Genomic DNA, 22,146 nt, shown 5'->3' with positions numbered 1-22,146 from the left:
TTCAGGTTATACTTTATGGTTGGTGTTACTAATAAAGATATCCTAAAATTGTGTGAAATTCATATAGATCTGATATGCCCAGATAAAATATGGTCAATTACAATTCTACTTACCATGTTAAACAGTTACATGTCACAACAATGACCAGGTTTCTTTGTCAATTGCAATAGAATCAGATTTTAAGCAGGTCTTCTATGGTTTTAGTCTCATGCTTTTAGAATACTGCTAGTTCTTCAAAATTTATGGAAAAGATTTTCTAAGATTAAGCAGATAAACAAATTTTGTTATTAAAAGTAAGCTGGTAACAGACTGGAATTTAGTTCTCTCTGTTTAGAGAACATTTTGTTACAGTGCAGCTTTTAATAACAGATTATTAATTTCTTTGCCTTTAGGGGCTTCCCTGGTGGCTCAGAGGTTAAAGCATCTGCCTGCAATGCGGGAGATGTGGGTTCGATTCCTGGGTTGGGAAGATTCCCCTGGAGAAGGAAATGGCAATCCACTCCAGTATTCTTGCCTGGAGAACCCCATGGATGGAGGAGCCTGGTAGGCTATAGTCCATGGGGTCGCAAAGATTCGGACATGACTGAGCGACTTCACTTTCACTTTCACTTTAAGTGATTTATATTTGTTTTTAAAACCTTTTTGTTTACTTTGGTAAAGTAAGTAAGCATTATTTAAGACTATGGTATATGTAGACAAAGCTCCTTCTGCTTCTACAAAAAAATAACCCCAGATGGTTAGACTTCTGCTATCTTGATGTCCTTAAAACATGGCAATAGTCTGCTCCTATACCAAGAAATTAAAAATGGATAAACAACAGCTAAAAATCAGAGAACCAGGGCTATGGGAAATACAAGACAGCCACTTGGCTTTTCCCAGATCCCTGACAGACTTAATTTTTACTTGATGGGTTAAAGCCTTTCCTGGCTACGTGTTAATGCCTTTACAGTGAATTCCGCAAAAAGGAAAAAGATTATGTTTCACTGAATATTACGTTCTAGTTTTGTTAATTAAGGTCTGTGATTACTAAGACTCACTTGTGAAATAGTTCCTTGTTATACTATATTGCTAAAAGGTTTAATTAATTTATTAAAAAGGACACTCTAAGATTATTTCTAAAGCTTATCTCAGTAACCAGTCTTTGGGTAAAGGTCAGATGCTCCTTGATGTACAACCAGGAGATGAACACTTGGCTATAATCATTTAACTGATTCAGATGACCTGGGGTATACTGGGCTATACCCAATGAAAGTTCTGTATTTAAATTCTTGCTTATGACCTTACTGATAACTGCTAGCTATATCATTTTCTATGTGTGTGTTAGTTGCTTAGTTGTGTCCAATTCTTTGCAACCCCATAGACCGCAGCCCACCAGCCCCCTCTGTCCATGGGATTCTCCAGGCAAGAACACTGGAGTGAGTTGCCATTTCCTTCTCTGAAAGAAACCATAGAAAGAAAGAAAGTAAAGTAAATCAGTCGTGTCCAACTCTTTGCAACCCCATGGACTGTAGCCTACCAGGCTGCTCCATCCATGGAATTTTCCAGGCAAGAGTACTGGAGTGGGTTGCCATTTCCTTCTCCACATTTTCTACGTAGCTTGTTTCAAAAGATTATTTCTTATGTTACCAAATGTGTGTCTGAGCCTGTGATAAAATGCTGATATACAGTTCCATATGAGACCAATAATTATAATAATGTAACTCTAGATATGAGAAGAAGCAACAAGAGAAAATATTTTCCTGGACCAAGAGGCTAGTAAGACAGGTATGGTCCAGAGACTTTTACTAGTAGTAGTATGACTTTCTTGAACTTTCTCCAAGTAGTAGTATGACAAGAATATTCCCCGACCAACACCGAGACAATGCAGGAACAAGCAGCCTTATCATTCTGTGGACTCTCATCTCTCTCCGAAAATGCACCCTGAGGTCCTCAGGCTATTCTCCCTTTGAAATCTTATACAGGAGGCCACCCCCAGTGATAGAAAAGCTCAAGGTAGACCACCAACAACCAGCTGACCTGGAGATGTCCCAACACGTTCAAGCCCTGGGAAAAGTCTTTCGTCATATTGCCGGGTAAACCTTAGAAAGGACGCCCATTCCTTTGGGCAATTGGGTTCATCCCTATCAGCCAGGAGATGAGGCATGGGTTAAAGATTAGAAAAAGGAACCACTTCAGCCAGTTTGAACAGTCCCTCACACTATCGTCCTGGCAACCTTTACTGCTGTTAAAGTTACAGGTGTCATCACTTGGATCCACCACACCACAGTCAATAAGGCAGCAGCTTCCTGTGATGAGGACACCTGGAAAGCAGTTCGGGGCCCCAAAGACCTCCTCAAGGTCAGGTTCCAAAGACAACGGTCCTCATTCATGAAGGACGCTGAGCCCCTCTCTAGTCACTCCAGAGGCTGACTAGTCAATGCACAGCAGAAGCTTGAGGGTTTTTCAGCCTCGCTCCAGCCATATTCCGGCAGCTGGCTGGTCAAAGCACGGCAGAAGCTTGAGGATCCGGCTATCGAAATATCAATGGATTTTCATTGTCAATCCTGGTGTCTGTCCCTAATCGATATTATTGCTGTGCTTTTCATTACAGGACCAACAAGACTCCCTGGCTGAGGTGGTTTTATAGAATAGGAGGTGTCTAGATCTACTGACAGCTGAAAACAGAGGACTATGCCCCTTCTTAAATGGAGTGCTGCTTTTATGTAAACCAATCAGAAATAGTCAGGGACATGGCCCAACAGCTAAGGAAACAAATCATAAAAAAGGAGAGAGAAAATAGCTAATTCCTGGGGTAATTGGAACAATACCTGGAGCTGGGCATCTCGGCTTCTCAATTTAACAGGGCCTGTCTTCATGCTCTTTGCCATGCTCTTCTTTGGCCCTTGTATTCTCAATGCAATTACCCAGTTTATAACCTCTCGGATTGAATCCATAAAGTTACAAATGGTAATAGCTCAGTATAGCCCCTTAAACGATGGGGAGCTCTGAATGTCCTACAAAAACATGAGATGATGCTTTCTACAATGAGTGATAGAAGCATCAAGAGGGGGAGATGAAAAGGAAAAGTTAAAATTTTACATAACCTCCTGCTCTTTCTGCCTCCGTAACTCAGCTTACTCCTTGCAAAGTCTGAATCATGTAGGTCACGTAGTCTCAGAAAGTGCGGACCTACAGTACTAGGAACTGGAGCTTATCTCACTCACCTTTGCCCTGCTTTTTGCAACTGCTCAGCCCCTGCAAACCTGCTTATTCATGCCTGTCCATGTAAAGGTCAGGCATTCCCCTTCCCATTTTGACTGCTGTTCCTGTGCACAAAAAACCCCTTAGTTTAAACCAGCCTATTAGCAGCTAGTGTTTCCCACTATAGTCTATTAAAACCCTGTAACCCCTTTGTTCGAGGCTCAGAGCTTGGAGTGGTAACTCCTCTGGGTCCACTGGCATAATAAACCTGAGTTCTCTGACTCTCCGAGTGTTGTGCTTGGTTTCTCAGTTACTGGTTTCTGCAACTATTTATATATATATATATAAATGCTGATCGCTGATTCATGTTGTACAGAAGAAACCAATACAACACTGTGAAGCAATTATCCTCCAATTTAAAAGTTTTTAAATTTTTAAAAGTTAAAAAAAAAGTAGATTGCAGTAGTATAGGTGGGAGATGATGATAATTTTATCTAGAAAATTGTCCATATAGAAGCACAGAAGATGATTCTAAATCAGTTAAACTTAATATGCTATGGTGATGGAATAGTTATGAAGAAAGAGAGAGAAGGGGTGATAAAAATGATTTTCAAAATTTTGGATTACACAACTGGAAATATGGCAATATTATTTGTGAGAAAGAAAATATTAGAGGAGAACCAAAGTATTAAGCAAACTTTGGTAAGTTATGATATGGTAGGACAATTCCCCTATTTTTGTAACTTTCATAAAAAGAAAGTTTAGCTTTTTCTTCATCATTAGAAAAGCAGACTATGGAATTAGAACTTCAGATTATGAATGCCAGCTACTACACTTACTAAATGAATATCCATGGAAAGTTACAAAGCCAGTCTCTCTCAGTTTCCTCATTTGCTGAATGAGGATTTTCAGATGAAGGAAAAATTGTAATTTCTTCCTACAGTTGTAAGAACTATATATCTACTTATATTTTTTTCAAGCAAGATGACACAAAGCAAGATTTCAATAAATGTTAACTAATATTATTATATTCCTGTTCTCATTCTAGTGAAGAGGAATTTGAGGTATGAAAGTAAAACAGTTGTTAGTCCCTCAGTCGTGCCAGACTCTTTGTGATTCCATGGACTGCAGCCCAGCAGGGTCCTCTGTCCATGGGATTTTCCAGGCAAAGATATTGGAGTGAGTTGCCATTTCCTTTTCCAGGGGGATCATCCAGACTCAGGGATCAAGCCCTGGTCTCCTGCACTGCAAGCAGATTCTTTACTGACTGAGCTAAGAGGAAAGCCCAAAGGAGAAGGGAGGCAAAAAGCCTACAGCACCTTGTATTGCCAGGTGGTCTCCTGTCAAGTACTAAGCAGGCCCAACCCTGCCTAGCTTTCAAGATCAGGTGAGATCCAGTGCATTCAGGGTAGTATGGCCATAGACTAGAGTGGATATCTGTCCCCTTCTCCAGGGGATCTTCCCAATCTAGGGATCAAACACAGGTCTTCCACATTGCAGGTGAATTCTTTACCAGCTGAGCCAGGAGGGAAGCCCAATAGAAGTATAAGTTTAAATCACCTGTCCAAGATAGCAGAAATAGTTACAGAGCAGTCATACTGATTTCACATTCAATATTCTTAATACAAAATGTTAGTATTTCTAATCATACTTTAAAAGTTTTTATGGTTAAAATAAACTCTAATTGCATTAACTAAAAACATATTTTTAGTCTGGGTTTTGGATTCTGAAAGATTTCCTATGAAAATTCAGGGTTATTTCTTAACTATCCCTTTAACTATTTCCATGTTTCTCTTCCTGATCATGTTGAAACACTGTCAAAAATGACAAATAATGATTCTTGCTGAAGCAAATGGGACTTTATGACATCACACTTTGAAGAGCGAACAAATCTGTAATCTTATCTTTTTTGACAGTTATAAAAGACATTTCAGAAACTGATTGTATCTGCAATGATTTTAAGAGGGCTAGCATACAACTAGAGAAAAAAATTCTTAAAAATCTTTTCTCTAGGGAAAGTAGTCTAAAAGATATTGTTCTTAATTCACACCTACTGTCAACTTTTCCTTCAGATTCAATACCCATTACTATATAAAATGTCATTTTATAATACTCAAAGATGGAATATCTTGTTATATGTATAGATTCAGTGTTTTTCACTGTATTATATAAAATAAATATTACTGCTAATTTCCAAAGTTTCATTATCTTTGTGTTTTGTGTTATCCATTCTATTACACAAATTTAAACACTTAATTTTCATGATTTGCAGTAATAAGTAATGTTTAATGTTCAAATATAGGATTCCAGTGAGGGTTTAGTTTTATTTATATTTCTTTTAATTTTTTCATACTTATGTAGAAAACAAATTTACTTCAGCCACATATTCCTTTGTTTTGTTTCCCCGAATCTATTTATCCTAGTCCAATTTTCAAAAAATTCAATTATGCAATACAGAAAAATATTTTGGAATCTGGAATATTTTATTGTTTTATTATTGGCATCACTGTTTTTAATGTTAGAAACATTATCTTTTGCAAAGAGAATGAAGGCATAGGTGATATCAGTATCAAGTGAAAAAAAATTATCTCTTTCAGGTTATCTCGGTATAATATTTCAAACTGGGATAAAATTATCTGATTATATCTTGAAAAAAAAAATGTTTCCTGGTATTGAAGATTCATAGGGCTTTCCTGGTGGCTTGGTGATAAAGAACCCAACTGCCAATGCAGGAGACATATCACTATCTGGGTTTAGAAGATTCCCTGGAGAAGGAAATGGCACCCCCAATCCTGTACTCTTGCCTGGTAAATCCTATGGACAGAGGAGCCTGGCGGGCTAAAGTCCATGGGGTCACAAAAGAGTCGGACATGACCGAGCAACCAAAAAACAAGTTTTTATTTTATCACATCATTTGTTCCAAAGCCTGAATCTGCACAGAGTTTTCTCTCTCTGTAGCCTATTCTATGAAAGTGTTAGTTGCTCAGTCGTGTCTGACTCTTTGCAACCCCATGAACTATAGCCCACGAGGCTTCTCTATCCCCAGAATTCTCCAAGCAAGACTACTGGAGTGGGTTGCCATATTCTTCACCAAGGGATCTTTCCCAACCCAGGGATTCAACCTGGGTATCCCACATTGCAGGCAGTTTCCTAACTGTCTGAGCCACCACAGGTAGCCTATTCTACACCAGTAGTCTTTTGAGTTACTAAATATGTTATTAATGTCCCCAGTGTCCTAAAGGCCCACAAAGCACTGTGCATCTTTCTTAGAGGTAGGGGTTACAAAGAGTAATGACTTGTTCTTTATCTTGGATGGGATATATTAGATCATTGTATCTCTAAAATATTCACTAGTATCAAATAGTCCCCTGTATCTCCATAAGGTTTATTTTATATCTTCTCATGCTCATGTCTCTTACTTTGCCATATTTCTTTCCATTTCATATTTCCCAAATAAATTAAAACAATGTCATCAGTATGAAAGAACAGTTTGAGATTTCATAGATTGTCCAGATGATTACGTTTTGTTTTTGTTTTTGGTGGAGGGGAGGAGGGTGATGGACTGCACTGTGACAAAGGACAAGAAAATAATTCAAGCTGTAGCACAAAACAATGAAGATGTATTGCCATCCTTTTCAAAGGAATACCAGTTGTTCTGTTCCACTTTCTCCTTAAGGATGAAAAGAACACACTCAACAATAGCAGCATAAGGTGCCAGAGAATTTGTTGATTTGTTCCTGAACCAAACCCACATTCAGTATATTATTTGTGATGGGGACTATCACGTGGTTATCTAAAAGGCATCTTCTGCCATTTTATAATCCAGAGGATATTTTGATGAATGAAATGTGACACGGTAAGACCATATGATAAATCCATATGTAGTATGGGTTTCAAAATGGCTCAGTGGTTGCCAACATCAATTGCATCATCAGAAAAGCAAGAGAGTTCCAGAAAAACATCTACTTCTGCTTTATTGACTATGCCAAAGCTTCTGAATGTGTGGATCACAACAAAGTGTGGGAAATTCTTCATGAGACCAGAGTACCAGACTACCTGACCTGTCTCCTGAGAAATCTATATTCAGATCAAGAAGCAACAGCTAGAACTGGACATGGAACAGACTGGTTTCAAATTGGGAAATGAGTTCCTCAAGGCTGTATATTGTCACCCTGCTTATTTAACATATATGCAGAGTACATCATGAGAAATGCTGGACTGGATGAAGCACAAGCTGGAATCAAGATTGCCGAGAGAAATATCAATAACCTCACATATGCAGATGACACCACCCTTATGGCAGAAAGTGAAGAAGAACTAAAGAGCCTCTTGATGAAAGCCAAAGAAGAGAGTCAAAAGATTGGCTTAAAACTCAACACTCAGAAAACTAAGATCATGGCATCTGGTCCCATCACTTCCTGGCAAATAGATGGGGCAACAATGTAAACAGTGACAGACTTTATTTTGGGGGGATCCAAAATCACTGCAGATGGTGACTGCAACCATGAAATTAAAAGACGCTTGCTTCTTGGAAGAAAAGTTATGACCTAACTAAAGCATATTAAAAAGCAGAGACATTGCTTTGCCAACAATGGCCCATCTAGTCAAGGCTATGTCTTTTTCAGTAGTCATGTATGGATGTGAGAGTTGGACTGTGAAGAGAGCTAAGAATGATGCCGAAGAATTGTGCCAATGAATTGATGCTTTTGAACTGTGGTGTTGGAAAAGACTCTTGAGAATCCCTCGGACTGCAAGGAGATCCAATCAGTCCATCCTAAAAGAAATCAGTCCTGAATATTCATTGGAAGGACTGATGCTGAAGCTGAAACTCCAATTGTCCACCTGATGTGAAGAACTGACTCATGGAAAATACACTGATACTGGGAATGGTTAATGGTGGGAGGAGAAGGGGACACCAGAGGATGAGATGGTTAGATGGCATTACCCACTCAATGGACATGAGCTTGAATAAACTCTGGGAGTTAGTGAGGGACAGGGAAGCCTGGCATGCTGTAGTCCACGGGGTTGCAAAGAGTGGGACACAACTGAGCAACTGAACTGAATTGAACAGTGGTAAAGAATCTGCTTGCCAATGCAGGAGACACAGGCTTGAACCCTGGGTTGGAAGATTCCCTGAAGGAGGAAATGGCAACCCACTCCAGTATTCTTCCTGGGAAAAGTCCATGGAATTGCAAATAATTGGACGTGACTGAGCAACTAACCACAACATGATAAGATTATCATACCTAATTCCTTTAAGTGTTTGAAAATAGCACTAATTGCTGCCATTCAACTTAAAATAATTGTATTGCTTCTTATTTTCTAACTGAGCCAAGAATATATGTACAGTGTCCAAGCCATGCTCTTCAGTTTCTCTACAGAAAAGTCTTAGTTCTTCAGAGAAGGCAATGGCACCCCACTCCAGTACTCTTGCCTGGAAAATTCCACGGACAGAGGAACATGGTGGGCTGCAGCCCATGGGGTCAGGAAGAGTCAGACACAACTGAGCAACTTCACTTTCACTTTTCACTTTCATGCATTGGAGAAGGAAATGGCAACCCACTCCAATGTTCTTGCCTGGAGAATTCCAGGGACGGGGGAGCCTGGTAGGAGGCGATCTATGGGGTTGCACACGACTGACGTGACTTAGCAGTAGCAGCATAATCTTAGTTCTTACTCCACAGGAAGCCAGTGTGAAATTTTCATCAGCTGCCAACTATTTTTATCCTCACTAGGTACCCATGAGTGGAAAAATGACCACTCGTTGGTGCTCCTACCCACTGGATTCATTGTGAGGCAAATGGAGGCCAAGAATTCATTTATCACCTGACCCAGTTCTCCTCCGGTGATGAGGGACCATCAAGGTGTTTTAGTTTCCAAGTATTGCTTAAGTTACTGACTTAGGCTTATCTGCTCTTGGAAGACCTATCACATGGAAACTGGATTAAGATTTTCCACTGTGAAAATCATAGACTGACATCATCTTCTGCTCTCCCACTGTTTGTTGTTTTTGATTTTTAATAAAATAATGACCTCATTGGCTGCCATTTTTCTTAGGTCTAACAACTTAATGCTTTATTCCCCCTTATTGTGTATTTCAATATGTGAGTATCCCATGCTGGCCATTCTAGTCTTGTTGCTCATTACAATAATTTCATTCATTTGGTGGCTGACAATTATGTGTTGCTACATTGCTTCTGCTATTCTTGAACTCAGACACCCCCACTGACACTACAGTCAGTTCAGTTCAGTCACTCAGTCATGTGCAACTCTTTGCAACCCCATGAATCACAGCACGCCAGGCCTCCCTGTCCATCACCAACTCCCGGAGTTCACTCAGACTCACGTCCATCGAGTCACTGATGACATCCAGCCATCTCATCCTCTGTCATCCCCTTCTCCTCCTGCCTCCAATCCCTCCCAGCATCAGAGTCTTTTCCAATGAGTCAGTTCTTCACATGAGGTGGCCAAAGTACTGGAGTTTCAGCTTTGGCATCATTCCTTCCAAAGAAATCCCAGGGCTGATCTCCTTTAGGATGGACTGATTGGATCTCCTTGCACTCCAAGGGACTCTGAAGAGTGTTCTCCAACACCACAGTTCAAAAGCATCAATTCTTCGGTGCTCAGCCTTCTTCATAGTCCAACTCTCACATCCATACATGACTACTGGAAAAACCATAGCCTTGACTAGACGGACCGTAGTCGGCAAAGTAATGCCTCTGCTCTTGAATATGCTATCTAGATTGGTCATAACTTTTCTTCTAAGGAGTAAGCGTCTTTTAATTTCATGGCTTCAGTCACTACGTGCAGTGATTTTGGAGCCCAAAAAAGTAAAGTCTGACACTGTTTCCACTGTTTCCCCATCTATTTGCCATGAAGTGATGGGACCAGATGCCATAATCTTCATTTTCTGAATGTTGAGCTTTAAGCCAACTTTTTCACTCTCCTCTTTCACCTTCATCAAGAGGCTTTTTAGTTCCTCTTCACTTTCTGCCATAAGGACACTACATTAAGTTTTTTTTTAAATTTTGTTTTAATTGAGGACAATTGCCTTACAATATTGTGTTACTTTCTATCATACATCAATAAGAATCAGTCATAGGTATGTATATGTCCCTTCCTTCTTGAAACCCCCCTCCCACCTCCTACTCCATCCCACCCCTCTAGGTTATCACAGAGCACCAGATTTGAACTCCCTGCTCCATACAGCAAATTCCCACTGGCTATCTATTTTATATATGGTAATGTATATGTTTCAATGTTACTCTTTCAATTTGCCCCACCCTCTCCTTTCCCCACAAGTCTATTCTTTATGTCTGCATCTCTGTTCCTGTCCTTCAGGTAGGTTCATCAGTGCCATCTTTGTAGATTCCATATATATGAATTAATATATGACACTTGTTTTTCTCTTTCTGGCTTACTTCACTCTGATGCTATTTTTTCAAAATGTTATATCTGCAAAAAAATTGACTCTTTGAAACTCTTACCTTTTCTCCTCCTAATACTATCCTAAGCACCTATCCTTCTATGCTGCTGCTACTGATGCTAAGTTGCCTCAGTGGTGTCCAACTCTGTGACCCCATAGACGGCAGTCCAGGAGGCTCCCCCGTACCTGAGATTCTCCAGGCAAGAGCACTGGAGTAGGTTGCCATTTCCTTCTCCAGTGTATGAAAGTGAAAAATGAAAGTGAAGTCGCTCAGTCATGTCCGACTCTTTGCGACCCCATGGACTGCAGCCTACCAGGCTTCCCTGTCCATGGGATTTTCCAGGCAAGAGTACTGGAGTGGGGTGCCATTGCCTTCTCTTATCCATCTATACTCATGTTAAAGTCACTTCTCTGTCATAAAACTTTCTCAGATTCCCCAGCAAGAATGAATCACTTCTATGCTTTCTCATATTTAGTTTGTAGGGGACCATCGCATTCTCTCAGGCTCTGTTTTAGAGGTAGTTATGTATTTTCCCATTTTATGGACCATAAAAAAGGTTGAGCACTGAAGAATTGATGCTTTTGAATTGTAGTGCTGGAGAAGACTCTTGAGAGTTCCTTGGACAGCAAGGAGATCAAACCAGTTAATCCTAAAGGAAATTAACCCTGAATATTCATTGGAAGGGCTGATGATTAAGTTGAAGCTCCAGTACTAAGGCCACTTGATGCAAAGAGCTGACTCATTGTGAAAGACCCTGATGCTGGGAAAGATTGAAGGCAAAAGGAGAAGGAGATGACAGAGGATGAGATGGTTAGATAGAGTCACTGACATAATGTTCATGAACTTGAGCAAACTCTGAGAAAGGAAAGCTTGGTATGCTGAAGTCCATGGGGTTGCATAGAGTTGGACACAACTTGTGACTGAACAAAGTGTATTTTACAAAATCATAGGATCCCTGAGCACAGAACCTTGTCCATTTTATCACTGACTCTCCTGAAGCTCTTTTTCTAACAATATGCCGAATTCCTTTTTAGAGTAGATGAAGTCACTTGAGTAAAATTAACGGATAATTTGAGAAAATATAAAATGTATAGTACAAAGATTCTAGGTGCTCGTATATTTTAGTAGTATTTTGTTCATTTGTAGATACTAGAAACTAAGAAATAAAAAGCAATTCAGAGTTTTGATTCCCTCGATTTATGTAAGGCAGGTACAAAGGCATGTTCTATAAAAGTGTATTTATTGCGTCTGAGAATCTCATCCATACAGAATGGCAGGTAAAAAGGAAGTTTATTAATTTCAATGGAGCAATTGATATATATTACACCAAAATCCTTTTGCATCTAGTATATTACATTTTCCAGTGACTGATTTATATAAAGTAACGTGGATAAAGTACTTGTAATGATCCATTTATGTATACATTTATATATTTCATAGACCTATATGTACATATATAGATAGATCTTGAAATGGTTAGAGGAAGGAATATAACAATAGTGACTTACTTATGTTAGTATTCTGTGCTAGTTGACTTTATCTAAAGATCTTCAGGGCTTTACAAACATTAACATCTCCTTCTTATCCGTGAGATAAGTATCATTATCCAAGAGTTATAGCGAAGTGATGGATGCACAAAGAGATTAAGTGATTTCTTCAAGGTTATCGTCAGTTGTGACAAGAAACGGATAGAAGTTAGATTTATGAATCTCGGTTTTATGCTTTAACTATTCTTGGGCTCTGCATATGAGTTACCCAAAATATCCAGAGGAAAAAAAAAAAACTGATACTACAGGGAACAAAGACCATGTAGGTAAAAACTAAGTATTTGGATATTCAACATCACTGATTAAATAAATAAAATCCAGAAAGCAGATTTTACTGAAAAGGGGATTGTCCATAGTTTGTAATTAAGGAAGTTTGGAAGAGACTGTGTTACCTTATATTCCAATCGAATTGTATAGAAGGTATGCAACTGTGCTTTAAGAAAATTCTAAAACTATATATCAAGAAAAATAGATTTATGTGTTTACAGCATTTGAATTCATTACCATGGGCTATAGCACTTTGTAGGCCTAAAAACTATTTTGGATAACATATTTTCATTGCTCTTTGTTTTAACATCCCATCCTGTCAGATCAGATTATAAAGGCTAAAATTAAGTGACCGCTACACAAAGCAGAATTCTACTGTGAAAGCAAAAGAGAATTTATTCTTTTACTGTGGTAAATCAGACAAAAGAATTGACTTTGTGCAGATTGCCTAAGGAATGGTAAATCTGCATCTGTAAGATGTATTTGTTTTTTCAATGACTGTTTATAAGAAATAAAATTGATTCCAGGCAACTACTACAAAATCCTGGACATTCTTTCCATGTAAACAGTTTTGAAGGCAAGTGATTCTAGAAAATGAGGCAAGTCATGTGAAGTTCCTTCACTATGAACCAAGCTTTCACATTTGCCAATGGAGGAGGTCTGCAGGTGCCTTCGGATTTGCAGTAGGAGTTCTTCCATATCCCTCAATTAGTTATCCTCTCTGCAGTGGCCACAGGACTGGAAAAGGTCAGTTTTCATTCCAATCCCAAAGAAAGGCAATGCCAAAGAATGCTCAAAGTACCGCACAATTGCACTCATTTCACACTCTAGTGAAGTAATGCTCAAAATTCTCCATGCCAGGCTTCAGCAGTATGTGAACCATGAACTTCCAGATATTCAACCTGGTTTCAGAAAAGGAAGAGGAACCAGAGATCAAATTGCCAACATCTGTTGGATCATCAAAAAAGCAAGTGAGTTCCAGAAAAAAATCTACTTCTAGGCTTCCTACCTAGAAAAATATCTACCCTCATCTAGGCTTCCTAGGTGGTGCAGTGTTAAGGAATCTGCCTGCCAATGCAGGAGATGCAAGAGACATGGGTTCGATCCCTAGGTCAAGATGATCCCCTGGAGTAGGAAATGCCAGTTTATTTTATTATTCTTGCCTAGAAAACTCCATGGACAAAGAGGCTGGTGGGCTACAGCCTATGAGGTCCCAAAAGTCAGATGGACTGAGGAAGCATGCACCCTCATCTTAATCATAGTCAAATGTGAAAGGACAAAAAAAGAGAGGAAGGTTATTTGCCCTGACAAGCTGCTGTTTTCCTTCAATTCGCTTGACTCATATTCTTCTGCAAGCAACATAAAACTACACATATTTAAGATGCATGTTTTGATACATTTTGGCACATGTACACACCTTGAAATCATTACCACTCTCAAGATAATGAAACCATCCTCAAACCTCCTCACTATAATTCTCCCTTCCCACTCCTTCCTAACCCCATCCTGAAGCAGCAGTCAGTTCTCCCAGAAAACAACTGGAGAGATGGCATAAAATTTAAAACAAGCAAATAGCTTATTTTCATATAATTAATAAGGTAATTGACTAGATACAAATTTAAAAGATTATGTGATCATCTACTGTTCACAAGTCAACATTGCAACCTCATAAATGACTTGGATTAAGTCATTACAATCTCAAAAACAACCTTAATGCAGTCTCAAAAATGACAGAATGATCTCTGTTTTTTTCCAAGCAAACCATTCAATATCGCGGTAATCCAAGTCTATGCCCTGACCGATAATGCTGAAGAAGCTGAAGTTGAATGGTTCTGTGAAGACCTACAAGACCTTCTAGAACTAACACCCCCAAAAGATGTCCTTTTCATTATAGGGGACTGGAATGCAAAAGCAGGAAGTCAAGAAATACCTGGAATAACAGGCAAATTTGGCCTTGGAGTACAGAACAAAAAGGGCAAAGGCTAATAGAGTTTTGCCAAGAGACCACACTGGTCATAGTAAGCACCCTCTTCCAACAACAAAGGAGAAGACTCTACACATGGACATCACCAGAAGGTCAATACCGAAATCAGATTGATTATATTCTTTGCAGCCAAAGATGGAGAAGCTCTACACCATCAGCAAAAATAAGACTGGGAGCTGACTTTGGCTCAGATCATAACTCCTTACCGCCAAATTCAGACTTAAATTGAAGAAAGTAGGGAAAACCACTAGACCATTCAGGTATGAACTAAATCAAATCCCTTATGATTATACAGTGGAAGTGACAAATAGATTCAAGGGATTAGATCTGATAGACAGAATGCCTGAAGAACTATGGCATACCTGAATGGTCATAGCTGAATTGTTCACCAACCTAGAGCCAGACATCCTGGAAGGCGAAGTCAAGTTGGCCTTCAGGAATCATAATGGCAACCCACTCCAGTACTCTTGTCTGGAAAATTTCATGGACTGAGGAGCCTGGTGGGCTACAGTCCAGGGGGTTTCAGAGAGTTGGACACAACTGAGTGACTTTACTTTACTATGAACAAAGTTAGTGGAGGTGATGGAATTCTAGTTGAGCTATTTCAAATCCTGAAAGATGATGCTGTGAAACTGCTGCACTCAATATGCCAGCAAATTTGGAAAACTCAGCAGTGGCCACAAGACTGGAAAAGGTCAATTTTCATTCCAATCCCAAAGAAAGGCAATGCCAAAGGATGCTCAAAGTACCACACAGTTGCACTCATTTCACACGCTAGTGAAGTAATGCTCAAAGTTCTCCAAGCCAGGCTTCAGCAGTATGTGAACCATGAACTTCCAGATGTTCAAGCTGGTTTCAGAAAAGGAAGAGGAACCAGAGATCAAATTGCCAACATCTGTTGGATCATCAAAAAAGCAAGTGAGTTCCAGAAAAATATCTACTTCTGCTTTACTGACTATGTCAAAGCCTGTGACTGTGTGGACCACAACAAACTGTGGAAAATTCTTTAAGAGATGGAACACCAGATCATCTGACCTGCCTCCTGAGAAATCTGTATGTAAGTCAAGAAGTTAACAGTTAGAACTGGGCATGGAACAACAGACTGGTTCCAAATAGGGAAATGAATACCTCGAGGCTGTATATTGTCACCCTGCTTATTTAACTTAAATGCAGAGTACATCATGAGAAGTGCTGGACTGGATGAAGCACAAGCTGGAATCAAGATTTCTTGGGGAAACATCAATAACCTCCAATATGCAGATGACATTACCCTTATGGCAGAAAGCAAAGAACTAAAGAGCTTCTTGATGAAAGTGAAAGGGGAGAGTGAAAAAGTTGGCTACAAACTCAATACTCAGAAAACTAAGATCATGGCATCAGGTTCCATCACTTCATGGCAAATAGATGGGGAAACAGTGGAAAGTGACAGACTTTATGTTTTGGGGCTCCAAAATCACTGCAGATAGTGACTGCAGCCATGAAATTACAAGATACTTTCTCCTTGGAAGAAAAGTTATGACCTATCTAGACAGCTTGTTAAAAAGCAGAGACATTACATTGCCAACAAAGGTCCATCTAGTCAAAGCTATGGTTTTTCCAGTATTCATGTATGGATGCAAGAGTTGGACTATAAAGAAAGCTGAGCACCAAAGAATTGATGATTTTGAACTATGGTATTGGAGAAGACTCTTGAAAGAGTCCCTTGGACTGCAAGGAGATCCATCCAGTCCATCCTAAAGGAAATCAGTCCTGAATATTCATTGGAAGGACTGATGCTGAAGCTGAAACTCCAATACTTTGGCCACCTGATGTGAAGAACTGACTGATTTGGAAAGACCCCGATGCTGGGAAAGATTGAAGCTAGCAGGAGAAGGGGATGACAGAGAATAAGATGATTGGATGGCATCACTGACCCAATAAATCAGTTTGAGTAAACTCTGAGAGTTGGTGATGGACAGTAAGGTAAGGCGTGCTGCAGTCCATGGAGTCACAAAGAGTAGGACATGGCTGAGCAACTGAACTGAACTGTTCACAAAGCATTGCTTTTTACTATGAGTGAGTGAGTGAAAGTTGCTCAGTTGTGTCAGATTCTTTGCAACCTCATGGAATTCTCCAGCCCAGAATACTGGAGTGGGTAGCCTTTCTCTTTTCCAGGGAATCTTTCCAATCCTAGATTAAACCCAGGTATCCCGCATTGCAGGTGCATTCTTAACCACTGAGCCACAAAGCAAGCCCATAATAGCAAAAATAATAATGACTAAAAATAAATACATATTATCTCCACACAGGCTCAACTCAAAAATCCCATTTACCAAAATATTTATGCATCAATAATATTTCTTCAAACTTTAAAAAATATTTTTTAAATGTCATGTCTGTGCCACGTCAAAAGTTCAGTGAGATATTTTTATATCTACATTTTTTTCCTACTTTTCTATTTTAAGAGTTGTGCATGTCAAAAATTCCAAAAGTTTTATAAATGGTGGTGAATTTCTTTCTTTTAAAACATTTTCAATTCAGTCTGTGTCTTTCCTATTGTGTGATTCTTTCTGCGAACTTCTACCAAACTGATAAAAGTTCTTGCTCTTTATTTATAGTATACAAATTCTCCAGGTTTCTAGTATGTAAGAAAAATAACAATTAAGATCTTTGTTTTGAAGTGTCACTGGTGTATAATTTGTATTGAGCCAAAAAATTCACAACACAGAGGAAAAACAAAAATAGATTCCTTACATTAGATATCTTCAGATATAATATGCTCAACATTCTATATATACAATGTAATTTTAAGTTATCTTGGATGTGTGAATAATCATCTACAGACCAAACTGCCATCTGGTATTCTGACAAGTCAGACTTGATTTTAGTATCTAAGAATCTAAATGTGTATCTATTTCTTTGTGCACACATGCTTATGATGGATCCAAAAAGACATATGGGAAAAAATCGTATCCATTCCTGCCACCTCCTTTCTTTTCCCTATTTTTTAAGACAGGAAATGTAGTGCATCTGAAATTCGCAAGTGTCAACAATTTTTTTTTTTTTTTTTTTTTTGTGAACCAGTAATTTTCTCATTGGACTTTTTGACAAGTTTTTTTTTTTTTTTTTAAGCAAATTGCTCTTGAGGGAGGAGAAGGCGTTATCATTCAGTACTTTTCAGAAACTTGACATAGAGTAAAATCTGCAGAGTGTGAGATCATTGATGACCCAACTGTTCTCTGATAATTTGGTCAAATGAAGTTCCTCTTCATCCTTCGAATGAAGGATACTAGACTGATGCCTTCCACTACTTACTCCACTTACCAAACTCCTGTTCAACCTCACGGTAAGGTCTAGATTCTTCCTGTTTTCAGAAACCTTCCCAAATTTCTTTAGAATATGCTCTCTATTAATACATACTGCTTTATTATCTTTCACTCCAAAAGACTATCGATTTCATAACCTCAAGTAAGATATTTTTATATCTATATAATTATTATATATATCCATAAATACTACTACTGTTGCTACTAATTTGTATTCTGTTTGCAGAAATGAGAAATAAAGTATCTTTCCTTAAGTTTTCTTACAGTTTAGCAGAAAAAATTAATCAGATAGCAATGTAATAAGCACTCTAGCAGACATATGTGTCTCTGTGTGTATGTGTGTACATATATATACATACATATACATATATATATATATATAGTTGGTCTATATATATATATATATATATATATATATATATATATATATATAGTTGCTGTTATTCAGTCTCTAAGTTATGTCTGACTTTTTGTGACCCCATGGACTGTAGCCCTCTGTCCATGGAATTCTCCAGGCAAGAATCCTGGAGTGGGTTTTCATTTCCTCTTCCAGGGGATCTTTGTAACCCAGTTATCAAACCTCCATCTCCTGCATTGCCAGGGTGTTATAGAAAGCTTCCTAGAGGAAGTGACTCCTGAATTAAGTATTAAAGAACAATTAGGTATTAACCAAGTGAAGGGTGAGTAATGGTGGGTAGTCCAGGCAGATAGGCCACCATGTAAACACTTTGAGATGTGGAATAATAGAGGCAGAAATAGAACTTGAATGCACATTGTGAGATTGGGATCAGAAAAGTTGAGACTAAAGCAGAAGTTGGATATCAGACCATTTCAGCTCAATACAGTCATTCAGTCATGTCTGACTCTTTGCGACCCCATGGACTGCATCACGGTAGTCTTCCCTGTCCTTTGCCAACTTCCAGAGCTTGCTGAAACTCATGTCCATTGAGTTGGTGATGCCATCCAACCATCTCATCCTCTGTCATCCCTTTCTCCTTCTGCCTTCAACCTTTCCTAGCATCAGGGTCTTTTCCAGTGAGTCAGTTCTTTACATCAGGTTGCCAAAGGATTAGAGTTTCAGCTTCAACATCAATCCTTGAATTGAATATTCAGGACTGATTTCTTTTAGGATTGACTGGTTTGATCTTGTTGCAGTCCAAGGGACTCTCAAGAGTCTTCTTCAATACCACAGTTCAAAATCATCAATTCTTGGGTGCTCAGCTTTCTTTATAGTCCAACTCTCACATCGATGCATACTGAGGAAACCATAACTTTGACTAGATGGACTTTGTTGGCCATCTAATGAATCTTCTTTTCAATATGCTGTCTAGGTTGGTCATAGCTTTTCTTCCAAGGAGCAAGTATCTTAATCTCATGGCTGCTGTCACCATCTGCAGTGATTATGAAGCCCCCCAAAACAAAGTCTCCCACTGTTTACATTGTTTCCCCATCTATCTGCCTTGAAGTGATAGGACCAGATGCCATGATCTTAGTTTTCTAAATGTTGTGTTTTAAGCCAACTTTTTCACTCTCCTCTTTCACTTTCATCAAGAGTTTCTTTGGTTTTTCTTCGCTTTCTGCCATAAGGGTGGTATCATCTGAATATCTGAGGTTGTTGATATTTCTCCTGGCAATCTTGATTCAAGCCTGTGCTCCATCCAGCCCAGCGTTTCGTATGATGTACTCCATATATAAGTGAAATAAGCAGAGTGACAATATACAGCCTTGACATACTCCTTTCCCAATTTGGAAGCAGTCCGTGTTTTCAGACTGATAGAACAAGATGGTGGCGTAGAAGGACATGCACTCATCTTCTCCTGTGAGAACTCCAAAGTATCAGACCACATACAGCCTCTTAACCAAAGCAACCATGTATTGCCATTGGCCCAGATTTTTGCCTATTTATGCTGTTGTTGTTGTTCAGTTGCTAAGTCACATCCAACTCTTTGTGACTACATGCACTGCAGCATGCCAGGTTCCTCTGTCCTCCTAAAGTTCACTCAAATTCCTGTCTATTGAGTCAGTTATGCTATCTAACTATCTCATCCTCTGGTGCCCCCTTCTCGTTTCTTTTCCACTCATGTATCCTAATTTGAACAATAAATTGTAAAATCACTATAACTTAATACTATTTCCTATTTTTTACTGCAAATAGTAAAGAACCTTTGGATGATACTAAAAAGTACTAATAAGGTCAGATAAACCATTTAGAAAAGCTATTCTCACACCTGGTTGGAAGATGACATTCACAGAAGTAAAACTGAGGGCAGGAAAATTAATAAGGAGACCCTGAAACAATCCAAATGAGAATAGTAAAGACCTGTGCCTGAGGGGTGAGAATGGTTAATAGGCCTGTAGAGAAGAAATAATTTCTCTAAGTATTCAGGAATCAAATTAATCATTAGTTGAGAAAGGTGGAGAAAAAACAAGGAGAAAACAATTAGACAATTCATGTTACACAGAAGAATAAATGAAAACAAATGAAAGCATTGTTGTTGTTGTTTTAGTTGCCAAGACATGTCTGACTCTTTTGGACCCCCTAGACTGTAGCCTGGCCAGGCTCTGTCCATGGAATTTCCCAGGCAAGAATGCTGGAGTGGGTTGTCATTTCCTTCTCCAGGGGATCGTCCCTAGCCAAGGGTCGAACACTTGTCTCCTGCATCGGCAGGTAGATTCTCTCCCAGTGAGCCACCTTTGAAGCAAATGAAGGCATGGAGATGGGGAAAACTATAGGACATGTTCTCTGATGATGGAACAGCAAAAAAAGATAAAGCATGGAATGTATGTGGAAGTAATTTTAATTCTGGTAGAGTTTCTTGGACACAAATACCCGGCACATTTAATGTTAGCTCTTTGAATTATGAGACTAGAGAGAAGCATAGAATAATCTGGAGGATGTCTGGACCAAACATATGTGGGGTGGTAGGGACTGACTGCCAGGTTCTACAATAATCTCCAGGTATCAGGTGCCCAGTGAGTCAGGTGTCAGAACAAGCAAGTCAGAGCTGGAACCTGGTAAACAACTTATTATTGAGGCTAAAGGTTCAGAACAAGTTAAACAGACTGAGGATACAACAGACTAAAGCACACGTAGGAAGAAGGTCAAGGACTGCCTGCTGGAGCTGGGAACCACAGCTGACACAGTTGTCAAGAAGAGATGACCATCTGCGGATAGAACCAGCAAATATATAGTTGAAAAGCTGCTCCCAATCACAGAAGCTGGAAGAATGACAAGGCAAGAAAGTGGAGGTAAGACAGCATAACGAAGTGTGTACTCAGTGAGGGTAAATTTCACCCCTGAAAGGCAAACTGTCAAATGCTTCTACATAACAGATCTGTCGGTGGATCCACAAGCAACTCCATCTAAGAGCAGTCAATGCAAGGGCAGATGGCTTTGCAAGGGCCATGGCAATTTAATATTTTTAATGTGCAGTGAGAGCAGCTAAAACTACAAAAAATATGAGATGATAAATTATGTGTTGGTAGCTATATGAGATGGACAGAGGAGCCTGGGGGTCACAAGAATCGACAAGACTTAGCTACTAAATCACCACCAGCTGTATGAGAAGGTTTATGCTTTATAAGATATCTGGAGAATTCTGACTCATAATTAGTTTTTATTTTAAAGATGTATATGTACAAAGTTAAAAAGCTCTCTGCAATGTCATGGGACTGAATTTTTTTCAGGGAGAAAAGTTATGCCAGTAACAATTTCTCTTCTGAAAGAATATTTTAACTTATAGATATTCCCATCAACACCTCTCATATTTAAAAAAAATGGTATTTTGCTCTTCATCAAAAAATAGTCTCTTTAAAATGATATGTTTTATTGAGTGACAGTCACAATGAATATTCAACAGGAAGCAAATCGGATACAAAAAGTTATCGTGACACTAAGAATTTAAAATAACAATTTTCAAAGTGAAGAATCTGTCAGATGCAAGATACTATGTCTAACCTTAGATATCTGATGTTCCATATCTAAGATGTTCCATCACTATTTATTTTTATTTACTTGTTTATGTGCCTTAAAAGCTTTGTGAATATTTTCCATCATACTCAGATGAATGCTGGAAAAATGCGACCTATCCTCTTATCGAACAGACACTACATTAAACCAAAACAAAATGCCAAATCACCCTTTGTATGACAATCTGAAGATGATCTGTTTCAGAAATAGCTATCTGTGGTCTATGGTTAGGGAAGATTACAGATGATAAATTGATGTATTAAGGAACAATAAAGACAATAACTGAATATAACCTGTAAAGAATCAATATAATTAGTATTTGCAAAATCAAGTGCTTATTTTTAAATGGGGTTAATAGGACTTAAGCAAATAAAGTAATTATTTGATTCTGAGTTTTTATAAGTAACATAATTAATATCTCATTAAGGCCCCTTGTTAGTTTCACAGGGAAATTATCTCTCCGTTG

At 38.8% G+C, this 22,146-nt stretch overlaps 1 protein-coding gene across 6 annotated transcripts in view; it reads left to right on the top strand.

Moving 5' to 3' along the window:
• The window catches only part of PIK3C2G (phosphatidylinositol-4-phosphate 3-kinase catalytic subunit type 2 gamma), a 668,476-nt gene that overhangs the window by 2,133 nt on the left and 644,197 nt on the right, over positions 1–22,146 (top strand). For 3 of the 6 annotated variants that reach the window (XM_060413349.1, XM_060413354.1, XM_060413353.1), the window contains exon 1: positions 20,794–20,959. The exons of the other annotated variants lie outside the window; for them this stretch is intronic. The gene's annotated coding sequence lies outside the window, so the exon portion shown is untranslated. Of the gene's footprint in view, positions 1–20,793; positions 20,960–22,146 lie in introns of those variants that run through there. 6 annotated transcript variants of the gene reach the window in all.

The sequence above is a fragment of the Ovis aries genome, chromosome 3 (genome assembly GCF_016772045.2).
Source record: "Ovis aries strain OAR_USU_Benz2616 breed Rambouillet chromosome 3, ARS-UI_Ramb_v3.0, whole genome shotgun sequence".
Taxonomy (NCBI): domain Eukaryota; kingdom Metazoa; phylum Chordata; class Mammalia; order Artiodactyla; family Bovidae; genus Ovis; species Ovis aries.
The sequence above is the reverse complement of the archived record's forward strand: the minus strand, read 5'-3'. Positions and strand labels throughout refer to the sequence as shown.